The sequence below is a fragment of the Anser cygnoides genome, chromosome 4 (genome assembly GCF_040182565.1).
Source record: "Anser cygnoides isolate HZ-2024a breed goose chromosome 4, Taihu_goose_T2T_genome, whole genome shotgun sequence".
NCBI classification, from domain to species: Eukaryota; Metazoa; Chordata; class Aves; order Anseriformes; family Anatidae; genus Anser; species Anser cygnoides.
The window spans coordinates 17,366,731-17,378,604 of NC_089876.1; the positions used below are offsets into that span (position 1 = coordinate 17,366,731).

The window sequence follows — 11,874 nt, forward strand, 5'->3', positions numbered from 1 at the left end:
TGCTTCAGGGTTTCTTTTTAGACAATCCAACCAAAATAGCTGACTTGCTGAATTCTTTCTGTTAATAAATTTACACAGAAATATTACACCAACACTTTTTAGAGCACTTAGAGATTATAAAGCACCAGTGTTCCAGTTTGAGTTCCTTGTTCTAGTACTAACATAATATATATATATATATGATCTTATGTATATATGTTGTGCCCTCAACAACAGGACTAATGAAGTCCAATTTCCAATATATCCTGAAAGAACAGGCTAAGGTGGGTTTACTTCTCTACCCAGCTGAATGTTCCTTAGCATGGCTAAATAACCACATCATCTGGTGTGCTTCCTAAATAAAATACATTGTGTTACACGTGGCAAAGCAAGCGAGATACTGTTCTGTTATATTAGAGGACTGACTTTTCTGTTTTTCCTCAGACAACTTCATCCAAGCTCTATGCGTCATAATTGTTGAATGATGATGAAAGAAGAGGAACAAAAAAACAAAACAAAAAAAAAAAAGATGTCTTGGTTGGTGATTTACAGCACCTGTTCTAACTCGTAGAGGTTTGTGTAGACCTCTGCTAGGCTATCTAACTATAGACTTTCCACATACAACTTCAAGCTTTTATCATAAGGCAAGAAAGAGAAACATAAGCAAGAGAAATGCTGTTATGAAAAGACAATATAGAAGTACAGAAGTGAGACTAAGCGCACCCAGTTTTAACCACGAAGTAGAACCAAAAGAATGGTTCTCTGGAAACTGTGTTTCTCTCGTCTTTGCTTACATATGTTCCTATTTGCAAGCATCATGAAACATTTTATTTATTAGGACTTTGAAGCTTGCCTTTTCTTAGCAGGCTGACCATCTGAAATTTATAGGACATTAGGAGTTAGATTTATAGATGTTAAGGTTTGTTTCCCCATGTTAAGTTACAATTACTGTAGTGTATTTATTCTTTAAAAATTATTTGTGTCTTATTGCTCTTAGGTTGTTATTTCCTTGTTCAAGATCATAGCAAATTTCTTTTGAACTCATCAATTTTGAATAGTTTTTTTTTTTTCCTTTGGGCAGGTTTTTTAGAATTCTCTTGTTCACCTCAGGGTCAACAGGATTAGATTTCCTTCTCACAGTTCTCCAAAATCTAGTCATGGCTTCATTTTTGTACTTCAGGCATCTGAGCTTAATGGCCAAAAATGCTCTCCATGAAAAAGTTGATAGCAGGGCTGACTACCAGAGGCAAGTTAGCTGCATAGCTGCAGGTAGCCACATAGGGATTTAGGGACAACTGAAATGATAAATCACTGCTCTCACCCCAGAGTTGCCATTCAAACCACATTAGAGGAGCAAACAAGCACCTCCTGTTCTGCCTGACCTGATATAAAGCAGGTCTTGTAACATGTCCCCTGTAAATGATTACAGAACCTGACACTCCTTCACACTTGCTTTTAAAAAGAATAATACAGAGTCCTTCTTGAGAAGCTACTTCCCATTGCTGTTCTAACAGTGCAAAACTGCAAGAAGGGGCCCTTGATGCAGCTGTCTGGGACAAATTCTGCCCCTGGATATGTGTGTCTCTGATTCATACTGAGGTCAGCATTTTCTGAGTCCTAAAAGTAGCAAATGAACAAAAGTCTTATGTATCCTGAATTGAATCATCTCATAAAAAATAGATGAACAAAATTATCATCCAGAAACATTAAAATCTGCTCTTGAAGTGTACTGATATAAGCAGAAGTCCAGCTTGCCAGCAAGTAATTGATCAGGAAAGCTTTGTGTTTTTTTTTTTATTATTATTTTATTTATTTCATTTGGTATCAGTGTATAACTATCAGATGAACATTTTCCAAATCTAAATGCTGTTTCATGGTACTGAAAGACATTGCATAAAATATATTATTCTGTATTTTAATAAATAGATGGGACACACAATGCAATGGTGCTCAGTCCTAAATAATCCAAGATGTCCAAATTAATCTAAAACCTGAAATCCTTATCCACTCTTCAGAGGAGGAAAAAAAAAATCTGTTCCTGTAAAAACTTGGTCTTTAACTACTTTATAGGAAGAATAATGGGATGTTTTTTAGACAAAGAAGACAGTGTTTTGGCTTTAAAACTTTATTTGTGGTAATAATGAAAGGTTTTTCTTAAAAGCAATGAGTGACACAAGTTGTTAGGCACTTTTCTTATGTCTACATCTTACACCTAGATAAAGCTGTATGTGCACAGGTTAATAAGTTCTAAAATTTTGAACTTTAAGCTTAGTGTTCTGTATCTGTCAAGGGATGTATAAGGAAGGGAGGAAATCTTGGCTTTCTGGTTCCTCACAGGTTTCTCATATATCCAAATGAAAGTCTTCTATTAAAAGAAATATTCCTTTTTTATATAAACATAGCAAGTATTTTCATATTTAGGTTAGTTTATTTGTTTAAATAGCTCATATATACAGATGAATGATTTGAAAGGAAATATGAATGCATGAGTGACGGGATATGGTTGCTGAATGATGTCTGTGGGGACTGCTTAGTGTTGATAAATAACTAAGGAATTTGTCTATCAACATTTTGCATAAATGTCAGTCATAGAACTTGTGGTTGGGCTAAAGCAGCCCTGAATGACAATGTATTTCTCATTTACATCACAGCTTTAAAGGGTAAGAATAGGGAAATAGAGAACTTATCTCAGAATAGCATATGTTTTTTGAATGTGGGTGTCCTCCAGCAGAGTATTCTCTGATTGCACCCTGTGAGACTTTGCAGAATGCAAATAAAACCCAGACCAAGTCATGTCTTTAGTAGGTTAGCAAAGCAATATGAATGTGTTCCATGCTTAAAATATTACATTTCAAAGACTCCTCTACATTAATTCCAATATCAGATTAGTCAAGTCTACAGGCTCTTTAAAACAAGACTGTCATTTCACATGTGAGAAGTGGAAGGATAAGAAAGCTAGACAGCATATGTACTATTAACCTTTTTTTAATGCTTACACTTATTCAGACAATTAACAAATCATGTGTAAGAATGTGAAATTCCCACAGAGCTGGAACAGCAACAAAAAATAAATACTAAAGGGATGGAACAGATACTTTGACAGACTATGTTTCTCCTTGTATTTATATAAAAATAGATCATTTCATATTACAGAAATCTGAATCAGCTCACCCAAAAAGCACATAGTGTAGCTCTGAAGGAAATACACAAAATGTTATCCTCCCAGCATGATGAACCCACTCTGGGTAAGCTCTGTCTCCGAAGTAGTTAAGAGACTGCATACAATGTTCACAAACAGGCCCTGTGAGCTGATAAAGCACAGCTATTATTTCAGATTAGGAGAGCCTAGAGAATTTCTTTAGTATTCAACTTTTCCCTAATAAGTCATCTTAAAATAGCCTGAGATTGGTATGCATAATAGCTATCACAACATCTTCGTACCACCAAACAATCTCTTTGCTTTTAAGATCCCTGGTAAGTGATATACATGGGCTTATCTCTGCTCTCTTTGAACCTGCTGTAAAGCAGGGATAACTCGAGGTTACTCTTGGTTTACACAAATATGAATGAGAGCAGAACCAGGACCCAAGGTCTTACAAGAATTGTCTACAAGACCTCAAAGCAGCAAGATGCAACATCGAAGACACTGGCCGCTACTGGGCCTGAAAAGTGTCAATAGGCTAGGCTAGAATTCCTTCTGCTAATTTTCCATAATAAAAATGATTTTAAACTCCAAATGCCCCAAGACTCATCTTTTCTAGGTGAACTCCAGCACTTGCAAAGTACAGAAAATCAACTTTCTGTGACAGTCTGAATCTAATACTCTTGCAGCTGTATAAAACTGTGCAAACTGCAAAAATAGATTATGATAAATTTTGTTAGCTTAGATGTTACTTTGGTTTCATTTATGTGTGCCCAAATCCCAATAAAAAATGTTAAATTAATGGTATCTTGCATGGTATCTCCTTAAACAAAGACGGAATATAACAGCAGAGAAGGTGGAGGAAAACTAAATGCTACTAGAAATGGTAGCGATCTTCTACTACAAGGCGTCTTACCTGTTGAGACAACCTGTTGAGACAACCTCTACCTAGTTCCCTTCTTAATGTGGAGTAGGATGAGCTTTGCTTTACTGACTTCAGTAGAACTTCAGGGAACTCCGACACCTATGCAGTCAGGAAATTTAGGGGGAAGGGTTCCTGGAAAAAAAAAAAATAATCATATACTAATTTTTTTGTGGACACCTTAAAAATGTTTTTATTTTTCATGCAAATCTTCAAGCATGAATTAAGCCTTCAGAACCTTATTTGTATTAAATGCAGAGTTACAGTGGGATTGATAGAGACAATAGCACTCATAATGGGGATCTGGATACACTGCCTCAATAGAGAGGGAAAAAAAAATGATGCTTGGTTACTTTTACCAGAACTTCTATGAGCCAATATAATAATCCTCAGCATCTCTAAACCACCATTGTCCCGTTGATTGTGTTGGAACTATTGAAACACTGATATTTACGGAAAGGTTTTCCTTTCATATGCATTAATTGAACAAAGACCCTGGATGAGATAAAGTGTCCAGTAATAATAATGACTCATTTTTCTGTCATCCATTCTTAACTTAAAATCAAACATCTAAAAAAGTTCTACGTGCACAAACATATATACTTTCATTTGGAGTGCACATTTTAGTCTGTGTAAATAGTTTGCAGAGTAATCTGAGGTATTAGGGAACAAAGAAAAAATACAGATTTAGTCAATTACAATGGCAAGGAGAATAGTTCCTTAGGGTTAGACCAAAAAAAAAAAAAAAAAGAAGTTCCATCTGGCTTCAATACTATGGACAATAGCTTTAGGAAGTGTGCATAGGAATAAGCATTCACTGAGACTGAAGAGTTTACTGATGCACTTTTTAAGAATAATTAACGCTCTTCTTACTGTATGTTTTAAAATCTTATTAATTTTAGTCAATTCAGATAAGCCCTGAGTCTGAAAATACTGCAAGCACTTCACTTACTCTGTTCTCTACTTGACACTGTTAACATACTCAGTACTTTTCTACAGGCCTGTCTCTCCTGAAACTCAAACAAACATTAAAGATCAAACAGGAAACCCGTGGAAAAGAGATTTACAACTCTTTATAACTAAGTTTATTTTCAAGTTTGTTACATTTTTAAATACTGGGTCCTTCAATTGCAGCCAAAATGATCTCTTAAAAAAATGCCAAAGCAAATCTCTGGGGAGTACAGCTTCTGAAATTCTGAAAGTTCAGTTTAAAGGCAACTCCCTGATATCTGTGGTAGATTATATATATATATATATATATATATGTACACATATATATACACATATATAAACACATATATATACATATACACAAATACATATTATGCTATTGCATTTCATATGCACTTTCTTTCTTTCCCATTCCTTATGCATACATCACTATCAGTTTGATTCTAGATGCATCCTCCACCCTTATCTGATTAAGAATTCATACCATCTCAGGGGAAAATTGGTAATGGAAGGTATTATAAATTTCTTTAACGATTCCACCAATGATTAAACATGTCAGATAAGGTACCTTGCTTATAAATAGACTACCATGGTAATTTTATTTGCCTATATTCAGTTATTAAAAAATATATAATTGGGTTTTCTTTCTTCTTTTTTTCCTAATATCCCTCCCTAAATACTGTACATTGTACAAACTTGTATTAACTTTAGTTCATATCCATTTTGGTTTTGGAAAAAGTGACATTGAACTAAGAAAAACTGGAGATTTTTTTTAAATGTTCTTTGATGATTCATTCTGAATAATTTTTTTTTTTCATAAAGCCTGCATCTAAACTAATGGTTTTCTCCTTTTCCCATTGAAATCAGCTGGAAAATACTTTCAATTTCCATATGAGAATGCCCAGCACTTGAGCTTTGTCTTCCTGCTCCCTCAGAAGTCATCCCTATGAAGTGTCTTGGGCTGAACTGCCTCAACTGTGTCCCCACTTCAAAACCACAGAGTGGTATTGGAGCCCTCCAGTTGCATTTGCAGTTCAGCAGAAATTAGGCTTCTCTGTGAAGACAGCTTTCCTACAAATTGCATGACATACCTCATATGGCCTTTAACATCAACAGTGTGTGTAGCTTATCTGCACCACATGCTACTCATGACCCCATGTAAGGACCAGTGAAGAAAAGGAGCTGAGCTCCCCCGCAGGCCTACACAGCACCACAACAGCAACAATAGTTATTAATATTAATATACCGGTTAAATATATAGGGGCACTCATTTAAGTTATTACTATTTAAAATTTTATATTAAGATAAATTATCACCTTCAAACATCCCTTTACCTGATCCATGTCTTCTCCCATCAGTGAGTTCCTAAGCTACAGGTAGTCTGTGATGTAGTATCCTATATCACAGTCCGAACTGGGTGTAGCTGTCAAGGTGTTGGCAGCATGGGGGCTGCAGTGGTCACCTCTGTGAAAAGACAACAATGGGAATCCCAAGGTCAGGAAAGGACCTCTGTAGCCAATAGAGAGGACCACAGTGGAGTGCATACCCACACTGTGGACCCTATATGGAGAACCCCACCCCAGAGCAGGTGGATATATCCTGAAGGAAATGCAGCCTGTGGAAAGCCCAGAATGGAGAAGAGGGAAAACATGAGGATGAAGAAGCTGCAGAGAAGAACCAATATGTAGTGACCATACTCCTCACCCCTCTTGAATGCTTGGGTAGCAGGTAGAGAAAACAGAAGTGAGAGAGAGAGAAATGGAGCCCGGGAGAGTGGGGAGGAAAGTTGTTTTAATTTTTGTTTTCATTTCACACTACTTAAATACATTTTTAGAAGCAATAAATTTCAAATTAATTTTTCCCAAGTCAAGTCCATTTTGCCTGCAATAAGAAATGGTAAGCAACCTCCTTGCTTTTATGAGCTTTCTCAACCTATTTTCCTATGAGCTTTCCCAACTTATTTTCTCCACCACCACAATAAGGAGGAGGAGTAAGTGAGTGTTTGTTTGGCAAACTTAACCCACCACAGAGCCCCAAGACTTAATTTAACTTTGTCCAGCCTCCTTGGGTAGAAGGAATTGGGGCAATCCAAAGTGACTTTGTTTGTTTGTTTGCTTGTTTGTTTGTTTTTATTAGTCTTCTGGTGACTTTCTAAGAAAGATTCTAATCATGCCATCAGATGAGGTTGGTAGGCAATCTTCATTTAATCTATATGTCTATGACAGCAATGCTAGTGACTGCAGGTGCATATAGGACTTTGCTTAGGATTCAGAATGTTTCCAAGTGTATTCTGCAAGGACCAGCATAGACAGACTGCCAGAGCTGGCCTTGGAGATGGATCAAAGAAGACTTGGAGAGATGCTGATGCCAAGAGAGGAATCTGGGGAGTATAAAGACAAAAAGCAAAGCAACTACCATTTTATTCTCTGAACTTTTCTGAAAGCTGTCTGAAGCAACATTTTCTTTATTTCATTTTAGCTGCCAAGAACAAATCCATGATTTTTTTGGCTCTCCTATATTAAGGACTATCTGACCATGATGACTGGACAAATGTGGTAAGGTAAAGGTCTTTCAGGAGAGAGAATTGCTGGCTTGTAGTCAGAAATATGTATTTTTCCCAACAAACCAAACTATACAGGAAAAGGAGGTGGGAAGAAATAAAAGTGAAAACAGCTCAGTTGTGAGACAGATTATACCTGGAACTAACCCCAGCAAACTCCCAGGAAATAAGAGTATTTTATGTGATGCTATTTCTGGGGGATTTTTTGACCCATTTGGCTTGCAAATGTGTTACTGAGACAATGCTAATTCAAAAGCTGCCTAAGATGAAATGTGACCTAGCTCACTATGAGTGATGCAGTGACAAATACATCTGTGGAGCTTCTGTTAGAGATGCTTTCCCTTTCTATCTGGCTAATCTCTGAAAGGATGACAGAGTGCCTGTGGCAAAGATAAACTTCCGAGTACGCTTACCTGCTGTTTGGGGATATTATTAGTAAACCACTCCAGAGGTGAATAAATGTTTCATTAGGCTCATTAGATACACTTCTGACAGGGATACCAAACATTGTCATACAACTGTGACTGTAAGTACAGAGTCATTCCCAATGTAAAGACAGTACCAAGCTTATCAAACTGCATCTTGGCCAGCTTCCCAGAAGGTTTCTGACAGCTCAGACTGAGTCTCTGAGAAGTCTACTTTACTAGGATTAGTAATGGAATATGAGTGAACTGACAAAAATGGCTGAAATCAGGCTAGGCCTGCAGGGAAGCCAGGAACAGTGAGAGGAGATGTGATTCAGTCAAAAGCTTGTTGAGCCATAAAGATATTAAGGTCCTGGGTTACCTGCTCAAAGTGGTCCTGCTTGAGCAGAGGGCTTAAGCAAGATCCCAGAGGTGCCTTCCAACCGCAACCATTCCATGAGTCAGTGATTCTGTGAAACAAGTGTCTTGTCTAGTCTGCAAAAAATAATAACCATACCAAGTTAGGATGACTGAGATTGCTTTGAACTATGTTTCTAACATAAGTCACAGTCCAGGCCAGTTGGGAACAGCAAAGCTCTCAGCGCTGCATGTAAACATGAAGACCATCTAGCTTCTTTCACAGGCACCCCATTTCAAACTGAATGAAAAACTACGAAGTTGTAAAGCCTGTTAGGATGGACTGAAAATGTGTGGCAGCAGAGGGACCCTCTAAATCAATGTCAATGAATTATTTATTAGTCCTCTCCTTTATCAGTGTTCCTCTATGCCTTTGGATGCTGGATAAAGCAGAGCTGTTACCTTTTTCAAAGTGATGCTGGTGACAGGGCTCATCCATGTAAACAAGTGGGAGCAGGGAGCAAGGTCAGGTAGGTAACAACTGTTATCATTTATGCAAGAGGTTAGAGTCAAACATGACAAAAGCTGCTAATAACGTTGGACAGAAAGACATACTGTGGTTGACTGCTTTCATCTTAGACAAGTAGTTGCTAAACAGATTTTGTTCACGTGACAACTCTGCTGGAGCTTTTTATGAATTTGGAGTAGGGGTCCTGAGCAGCGTGCCCTGAACAGCACAGCATGCTGAGGGCTAAAAGGAGGACAGATCTAGTGGCTATGCCAATCCTTCTAGACTATTCTCCACTTGTCATTGCAGTGGTAACATAAAACCTGGCAGACATGTACCCGCTTTGCAGGAGGGTGATAAATTGTCCTGGAGGAGTGGGGGGTGGACATGTAAGAATTAGTGCATTGTTGGCATTATAGAGTTTCTGAAGAGGTTCCTGGGTAATGAAGGTAAGATGGTGACAGGAAATGGAGGTGGAGGCTGTGCTGGGATCGTCTAACAGAAGCCCTGGTAGATTCCAGGCACATCAGACAGCAGGCACTGTGAAATGTAATTTTTGTATTGTTCACTTGTGTCACCAAGGGCTCCTCCAGGATTGGGTGCCTTTAGGGTTTCTTCCCTTCTTCCCTTCCTTGAAAATCTTTCCTAATCCTTGGGAAGAATGACACTATTGTAGCTTGACAGCGTGGATGGGGAAACCAATAGTAAAGAGGTGCCAAGAGTGCTCTCACAGCACCATGTAGGTACAGCCTCCCTTGTAGTCCAGGCCAAATTCTCCTGAAATCAGATGGAGTACTTCCAGCTATTTCAGATGTGAGACTTCAAGCACTAGTTTAGCCTTTGTTATTCAAGACAGCTAGGAAGTATTAAATTTGAACAGTTCAAATATATACATTATGCAGTCCTGACAGGATAGATGTTGCTGACAGAGGACTACCTGAAAGTAGATATAAGAACTTTGGGATCCTTTTTCTTGAAAATGAATCAGTAAGGGTCACAATAGTTGTATTTAAATGACTTAAAGAATGTGAGGGTTCATGAGCTCAGCCATAGATCTGGTATATGTCTGCCTACAGAATGCTGCCAAATGAACATGAAGTGGAAAGAGGAACTTTATGACTTCCTTTTTTTATGGATTCTCATGCCACATTGGAAATCTTACCTACCCCAGGCCTGCCCTGCAGAAAATTTTCCCATGCATTTCTTGTTAGTTTCTTTAAATATATTAAATAGCTTTGTATTTCCTTATTGAAAAACAGATTGATTTTTCTGATGCATGTGTTGACATCACCCAAAATATTCAGCCCTTGAATTCATACTGAGCTCATATCAATCCCCAAGACCCTTAGAATGACAGTGTAATGCATTTTTAACTTTTTTCTTCAATTATCTTCTGGCTATATCAATTACTTTTTCATGCATTTTCATTACTTTTCAGGTGCTAGAGCATAAGTCCACCTATTTACATATGAGAAATATTCTATACCAGCTGATAACGGTGTGCCCTTAGGATATATTTGTATATCAAAGTCAATACCAGAGGCATGCTTATTTGCTTTTGGCAAGCACTATTTTAAAAATATTTTGACATTATTTAATTTAATTAGGCTAATAGAAGAGAGTGTCCTATGATCAATAGAAAGATGCTTTGATCTTAATCACTGATCCATTTTTCATAAATATGCAGATTTTTCAGCAGTAGAAATAATAATGGATAAGTGTGGGGTTGTGTGTCAAAAAGGGATTAAAATTGTTTCACATTCCTTAGAAGCAAGGCAGAGGGGTTATAGTTATATCACACGCACCAAAAATAAATAAATAAATAAAAAGGGAAAAAAAAAGAAAAAGAGAAACTTTTAACATATTCTTGAAAAAGCAATAAAATATAATGTTCTATCTACTATTTGTTATGAAAATGTTATAGTGCCCAAAAACCTACAGTAATAAATTAACTAGTTAGTTAATCAGTTGCCGTTACTAAGAAAACACATCAAAAGCCATAATGATACTGTAAAGGAGGTGAGCTTCAATACAGGTAATATAGTTACAATGGAGGGTTTAGACCAAGCTGAAGGGTTTCGATCCAAGGAATCAACCTACAGGAACAAAACAAGCAATGGAAGTCAATTCCACACCAAATTTGTGTGAGGTCTGTTTTATGTTGGAGATGACTGGAGGAGATGTTTACATGCTGATGTACATACTTGGATGGATTTACCTGCACTCCTGGGTAGGAGAAGAGTCTTGGTGGCTGACATGCCAGAGGAAATAATGAGGAGTGGGCCTTGGGTTTTTTAGACAGACACCATGCTCAGACAGGCTATGAAGTTAACAGAAAAGCTTACTCCAATGCTGATTAATATCTGAACTGAAATATTTTCATATGGGTTTGAAATGGTATGTATGGCAACCAGACGGAAGAAATTTTTGCTGAAAGAATACTGAGGCAGTCAAATTCTGAAAATGCGCAAAGGATGACACTGCAACTTAAACTTTCAAGTACTGACACTACTGCCTCTTGCTTAGTGGCTGGCCATTAGCTTGATGTTCTGTCTCGTTACAGAGGAAAACACAAAACAAGAAGTGCCTGTAATCTCTTAATCTCACCAGTAGAATCCAGCTCTTGGATTTTTTACTAATCACTTGACATTTTTTCTGAATCTCTGTTTCCACTGGTGACTAGCCCTCTTATTACCATCACAGACCACCTTCTCTCTCTGCTTTTCTCAGTTACATATGACATTCCCAAACCTTGCTTGTTTTTTTAATGTTTCCCTCTCTCACTTCAGTTCTGATGACTTCTTTACCATTCATCTTCTTTTCCCGCCCTGAAAACTATAATCAAAAAATACAATTTATAGAAAGAGGTTAATACTATCAGTGCCATGGTTTTGGCATAATCCCAGACATTTTGTCATTTTTATCCCTTTGCCTTACCCTCATTTTAATTACCTTTTAATATATATGTGTATTTTAGGAATTTGTATAATGTTTGACCTGAAAATGACATTTAAACAATAGTGAATACAATGTGAAAATACAACATTGCAG

General features: G+C 37.3%; 1 long non-coding RNA gene across 1 annotated transcript; it reads right to left on the minus strand.

Annotated features, from left to right (window-relative positions):
* Positions 1-2,206: 2,206 nt before the first annotated feature.
* On the minus strand, positions 2,207-8,455 carry LOC106033696 (uncharacterized). Its single transcript, XR_001205493.3, has 4 exons — positions 8,341-8,455; positions 6,329-6,458; positions 4,038-4,178; positions 2,207-3,287 (listed from the first exon to the last, which is right to left on the minus strand). It is a non-coding gene; the product is annotated as an uncharacterized lncRNA (long non-coding RNA).
* Between the last annotated feature and the right edge of the window lie 3,419 nt (positions 8,456-11,874).